Genomic DNA, 7307 nt, shown 5'->3' on the forward strand with positions numbered 1-7307 from the left:
TCAAATCACTTCGAAAATATTATATAGATACAGTGAAGGAAACTGAATCACGTACCAGGAAACTTTGTGCTAATGTCATGTTGACATCCCATACATCTGCTAAAGAAATCAGCGAAATTGGTTATGAAAAGGTTCCAACCTGGTACAGTCGACAGACGAAATATTTGATTCCTGACCCACCGTAGAACGTTCTTAGTGTCATAATAAATTCCCTTGTCAAGCAATGCGATGTCACTATTTTTCGACAAAAAGACAGTGGATCATGATTCAGTTGGTTCCAGTGTGTACATAGAGAAAAAAATATTTGTACATAAAAATACAGAGGATCACTGAGAGTTTTCGAAATTCATGTGCGTATATGACGATGGAAAACATCGTGAGGAGACTTGTACTACCTGCGAAGCAATTCAATTGGTGTGTGTTAATTCCCTAACAATTCTAGTGATCAATAATGTGTAGTTACCACAATTAAGAAATGAAAATTCGACTAAAAAAATTAGATGACTTAGTCCCAAAATACGCCAAATTGAGCGTCAAATCACTAAGTTAGCCAACACTGGCTTCGTCATTCCCGTTTGTTTTTTCTGTTCCGTGCTACGAACAAATAATATCGTTCCCTGGGATCGCAACTTAGGCGCAACAAGCGGCTGGCAGAATAAGGTTTAAAAATAAAAAAACGCACCAGTAAAAGTAAGTTCTTTATATTTTGCAAAGGTGTAACAATAATTTACTTTTATTTATATGGACAAAAAATTAACATTAAAAATGGCTACCGCGAGTTATTCTAACTAATAACGTGTACACAATACTGTGGTAATCTCCAATGAAAAATAATTGTTTCAAATGCACTTAACTATGTTAAAATATTTACAAATTAAGATAACAAAAATAATGTAGAAATGTATAAAGTATACGTCAATTTATTCAGTTTGAATATACCGTTATTTTTTAAGTTGGCACTTTCGTAAATTTCGTTTCAATTTAAGAATCACTGCTTTATATTTAATACTGTTATCATATTTTATTTACACATGAACGTAATTTAATTGTAACAACCGACATACTCGTAGGTAGGTACTTTACTTTTTGAACACCAATGATATTTATGTAGGTCAGCAAAGCAACAAAGATATGATTACAGCCAAAGTGCAAAAAATATGTATTCACGCCCTTAATGTTCAGGCAATAAAGTCCTGTGTACATATTATTGGCACTTCAAACGTATGTATATTTTTGTTGCTGACTGCTTACAACAATATAGGGTAAAATTTAAATACACGCTACTGGCACGTTTTTAAGTATAATACTTCAACATGCGAATAGATTCGTATGTAAAATGTTAGCTCTTCATTAAGATACCCATTTACCAATTTATTGTTGTATTCTATAAAAGTTGTTATGTACACGCCATGTACATGTACCATAACGCCAAACGCCAATTTGACCTATCATACAATTCACATTGTAGTTCGAACAACTATCTCTAGATGGCGTTATAGGCACAAAAGCTCTCTACAACTTCAGATATCTTCGGCGTTCAAATTTTCATCAGAATTTAATGGTTGACAGCTAAAAATAGTTGCAAGTTAAAAACGGTAGTTTCAAAATCCAAAAAAGACTAGCTCTTTTTAAAAGGATTTACTGATGTCTTTGGTTTCCAGTTCAGATTAAGAGTTTATGGCAGACGAAATAAAAAAAATTGAGAAAACAAATTGAACTCCATAAATTAAGTAGGCACATGTCCTTAAAAAATACACAAATACTGTACAGCTAAAAATATACCTATATCTACATGTCAGTCGAGCTTAACTGACTAAGTTAGACTGTACACAATATACATTACAATTTTATTCGTACGCGAAATTTCACGACCATTTCCTCTAACTAGTTGTTACAAGAAGTCAGGTAAAACATGTTTCTAATAGATACAACGACGCATAAGTTTAAGAGGATATCAACAACAATTTGCAATAGTGAATGCGTCGTTAGTTTTCGCAAATATATTCTTACTTTTTCAACAAAAATCTTTCAAAATTCTGTAAAATCTAAAGATTCTCTGCACGATAAACTGCCGCAGTTGACAGCTGTCGTTGACATAAAAATTCGTGGTTTTAGGTTTATAAATTAAAGAAACGACAGCTCAAAAATATGATCAAGTTTTTGCGAAGGTATTATATAATGACTAATGATTTTTTACTAATTATCCAAACTTTCTTATACACAACTTTCTGAACTAAGAGATTCCGACAGTGGCAGACGTAAGAGCTATCCTATCTTTTAAATCTCTATGTACTTTTAAAATGGCGCTAACATAGCAAAAAAATGGCGGAACGGCCGCTTCTTGTGATTGGCCGGCAGGCCCGCCATCTTTTTAAACTATGGTGCCATATTTTTGCATCTTAAACAAATGATTTTATTTTAGTAACATTAGTATGAAAACAATTTGAACAGTAAGATTTTGTGCCGACATTAACTACTAATTCTTCGTTAGCAGATATTAAATAATAACTTGACTATGACATTGAAGAATTAGTAATTCATTTCGACATACGATCTATATTAATAACATCTGACTCGAGAAAGTTAATGTCTACTAGAACCTCCTATGTTTATCATCTAGTTAGTGGATATACTAGATTCTAGTATATCAGCATAAAAGGATGGCCACATTGTCTGGACCGCTGTTAAACCACGCATCGCTCTAGCTGATCCGACGATCTGGACACCCCTTTACAACTCGCATGATTCAATAGAGTTCGAGTTTGTAGAATTGTAATTTACAAACCTTTAGACATTTTAGGCCTACGAATAAGATCTAAATGCTACCTAGTAAGGCATAAATTTTATAAAAACTTATCTATCTAACGGGGTTGACTAATTTCAAGTGAAATCAATTTCAATCTTGTACTAAGAAAATAAGCGTTAGTAAATTAGTTCCCTCTACAAGACAGAGGCTATTTTATATCTTTGACCAGCTAGACAAAATTATGTTTAACTGCACCAGTCATAATCAAGATCATCTAAATTTGAAGTTTGTAGGAAACTGTATTTTTTTTCTGGCCATGGAGTGAACCATTCAGCCAGAACTGTCTTTAAGTAGCACAAGTGTTATTTCTATCTCGAACAGCTGTGGTATAAAAAAAGCCCCCTCTGCAGTAAACATCGGAGCTACTATCTGGCGTCTGCAGTGCCAAAAATTTTGAATCGCTGTTCGAAATAGAAATAAAATCCATCAATACGAACGACGATAGAAAAATTTGTAATCTTATTGGTAGATTTTTCCACGTGTAGCTTTAGTGGAGAGCCTTAACAGGTTCCCTATCCCATGAGACACATGTGCCTCATGCGCGACTTTACTGGTACGTCTATGAGGCACATGTGCCTCATGGCCAGTGATGCGAATAATGCAGTTGTTCTTTCGATGAATAATAAATTTTATTACGTTTTATATTATTTTTATTCTTCAACCACTAGATATGACTTGTGGGACATGTCAAAAGAACTCTGCACATTGCTTCGGGACAGGGAACCTGTTAATGGTGACCATTATACTTGTGCTCCTCAATTAAAATTACTTACGATCAAAAAAACATGTTTGTATCTCGGCTCTCCAATGTCGGGTTATTGATAGGTTATCAACTCAAACCCAATGAAGACCCCTATGTATGGTGTGTCAAGACTTTTATTATTTTACCTGTTGGTTTACCTAAATTACCTAACTTCACGCTGTTACTAATAGTAAACAAAATGAAGTTGGCCAAACTCCTAACCTCCTAGACGACCTAACGTACATTTTCGTAGAACTTAGTCTATGGAATTGCTTTATATAGCTCACTCTTTTTAACTAGGCCGTAAAATAAGGGTTACTAGCTTGAAATATATAGATAAATAAGAATTTAATGTTACCAGTGCAAAATACATAAATTTAAGTTACTTGCAGCAAAAATATGTTTAGTTCCAGTTATACAGCTTTGCCTATACATTTATACATTCAAAACTGCGGTTAAAAGTTTTTTTTTCTGCAAGACAGTCTAAAAAGCAACAGAACTGAAGCAAATTGACACAGTTAGCATGAAATTCCAATTTATCTATAGTTTCCAAACTGGTATACCTCCATACCTAACTTCAATAATTAATATAAGCTTTAAACCTCAATGGTGTTCAATTGACCAGTCTTAAAAGCACAAGCACTAGAGCGTCACTGACACATCATACCGGTATTGTTACCGTTACCAGACTATCTCTGTCTCCGTTTATACAGGTTTATTTATAATCAATAACGCTTTTTCTAGCGTACTTCTTAGCAGAGTTGGGTGTTATTCAAATGAATGATTATTTCGTTATTTTATTTCTAATAAAGAATAATTTACATAGTCATTTTCCGGTTATTTGTAACCGCTCTCTAGACAGAAAATATGTAGACTTCTTTGTTATGAGAAACACAATGTCGTGAAATTCATAGATAACAAAAGAAAAACTTACAAAGGCCTTATGCCTTACAGAAATACACAATCCAGCATTAACTGAGCTAATGCTAAACGCGATAACCACGTCAGTTCTGTTTTTTTTTGCCCTACATAGTTCTACAGACAGAGCCAAGAACTCTAGGTTATGTAATTTAGGAAATAATTTAATAAAATTTGTGCTCCACATAGTACATTCGGCAGTTATTCTTTTATCGATTTGTCCTTTATGAAGTACGAGGCTAAAGTTAGTATCACGTAAAAAAACATTATTTAGAGACTGTCATGTCGTAATAATCGTGTTCCAACATTGTGTTGGAACGAGCCAGCTGTATCTTCACAGAGACTTATGCCAACTTTTTGACCAAATACGTTCCGAGAGAGTCAAGCGACTAGTCAAGCCATTTCCCATCTCGGAAAGGTAGTAGCTTTTTCTAAATTGAATAAAGATACTTTGACTTTGAACGTGTCAGCGACGCTCTCCACACTACAAAGCACACACCATTGCTTTACGTTCACAAAAGCACCATTTAATTGTATACTCCATCAATTCCAATTGCTTTTTACTTTATTTATTATATTAGTCTAAATATATTATCACGCAACCTTTGACAGCTTACTACATAAGCTCTATCCCACTAATATTATAAATGAGAGAGTTTGCAAGTCTGTTTGTTACCTTTTCACGTCTAAACCGCTGAACCGATTTAGACGGAATACCGTACACAGGTAGTTTGGGTCCCGGAGAAGGGCATAGGATAGTTTTTATCCCGGGAAATTGCATAGTTCCCGCGGGATAGCGATAAACGAATACTACGCGGACGGAGCCGCGGGTAACAGCTAGTTATTTTATAAGTAAAGATACAGAAATAGCGAATTATCATCTCCCTATTGTATTTTCACGGCAACGTTGGTATTTAAATCGAAATAACACAAATATGTTCTGCTAAAAAAATATTTTTTAATACAAGCTGTTTTTGCTGACTGTACTTTTTATTGATTGTTCTTGACTACTTGCATTGTCATCTAAACTACATTTACGTACCAAATTACAAGTCGATGCCATTAAGCATTGAGGAGTTCTCCCCTGCGGAGACGATCCTGGCTGGACCAACAGGGTGCCACTACCAAATTATTGTATTGTCACCAGATTTACATATGCATGTCAAATTTTAAGTTAACCCTTAATAAGGCCCCGTTTATTGGAGCATACTACCTCAGAATCAAAATCAGCTATTTAATACATACCTGGCAAAGGATATTTTTAAAGCTAGGAGCATTTTCAATAATTACAATGAATATTGTAACTTATTGCTAAAACAATAAGGTTGAATTTCCAAATCAATGCATGTGGTCGCTAAATCGCCACTACCTTATTAAGGGTTAATCCGACCACTGTAAGTGGGTCAAATTTAGCTTCCAAGATTTAACCCAAATAAATAAACAGGGTAAGCTAATTAAGAGCTTGTAATAAAAAACAGCAAAATTTGTCAAAATCGTCAGAGCCGTTTCCCACAGTCCGTGAAATTAGTTATTTGTTTGAGTGTTTTAATGCCTAATTATGTATAGCCGCATACATAACTTTATCTACATGCATATCATAAGTTTTCTATAATATGTTGATATGGCCTGTATTTTGACTTTGACTTTGACTTTCGACTTTGAATAATAATTATTATCTACATGCATGTCATAAGTTTTCTACAATATGTACAGATATGCATTGTTAAAAAAAGTATTACCGATACTTTAATGTAAACATTAAGATACACTGTACTTTAATGTGAACATTAAGATGCACCCGCAGATACCAGGTTTCTTAATAAAGGCCATTTGATAGTCGTTCCTGAACATATAATAGGGAAGTTATGATATGCATGTAGATAAAAATAATTATACAAGAATTCCTCGTTTAAAGACATTACCACTCAACACTTAATGAGCTTACTTACTTTAAGTTTTAGAAGAAAGAGCTTGGTGACCAAACAATAGGGTTGACCCCTGTTGTAAATTCTGTTTTGCAAATACAATCATAGTAGAAAAATAGAATACAGCAAATAAATACAGCCATAGCTTCAAATATATGTTAGACAGTCTGGTAGCATGGTAAACGGTTGTGTTGCTCTGAAGATGAGCTCTGGTTGAGTTTGAAACGCGTCAGTGTACCTAGTGTGGTGTTGGTGATTGGTGTGTTCTTACAGTGTAGAGGTGGAGGAACTGCATGAACACACATTTCTTGCATATACGTATATAGCTATCATAAGGTCGCGGGTGAGAAATTGTTTTAGTTCATCGACCTTATGGTTAGAGGCATAAAGTTGTATAAATCTTATACATTTAAACGAGTAATCTTGTATATTTATTATTTATTTCGAGGATCTCGGTAACGGCTCTAAAGATTACGATGAAATTTGGAACGTAGCGATTTTCGGGGATGAACAATCTTATACAGACGTAGTTAACCGTCAAGATGACAGACGGTACTGTAACTCAATCAAGGAGACCTCTCTTTGTGCAATAATGCATCAAACATTTTGCCTTGCTACTCCAAGCAAACCCTTATTCGTAAATGACAACTGCCAAGTTGCGTGATAAAATATTTTGACAATAAAACGCAATGTAGTTCCATTAAGTAGTTAATTTTTTGACTAATCCCCCCATTTCGCCAAATATCTACAAAAAGGTATCAAGAAACCACGCCCTACCCTTGAGCCCTACTGCTTTACATACATACAATAAGTATGTCCTGCTCGCGCTTGACTTGCCAAAAAGAGACAACAATCGCCCCTTTTTCGCTATTAAGTAGCTTTTTTACTGGTCACAATCCCAAAATACCAATTTGGC

This window comes from Choristoneura fumiferana, chromosome 26 (genome assembly GCF_025370935.1).
Source record: "Choristoneura fumiferana chromosome 26, NRCan_CFum_1, whole genome shotgun sequence".
NCBI lineage: Eukaryota > Metazoa > Arthropoda > Insecta > Lepidoptera > Tortricidae > Choristoneura > Choristoneura fumiferana.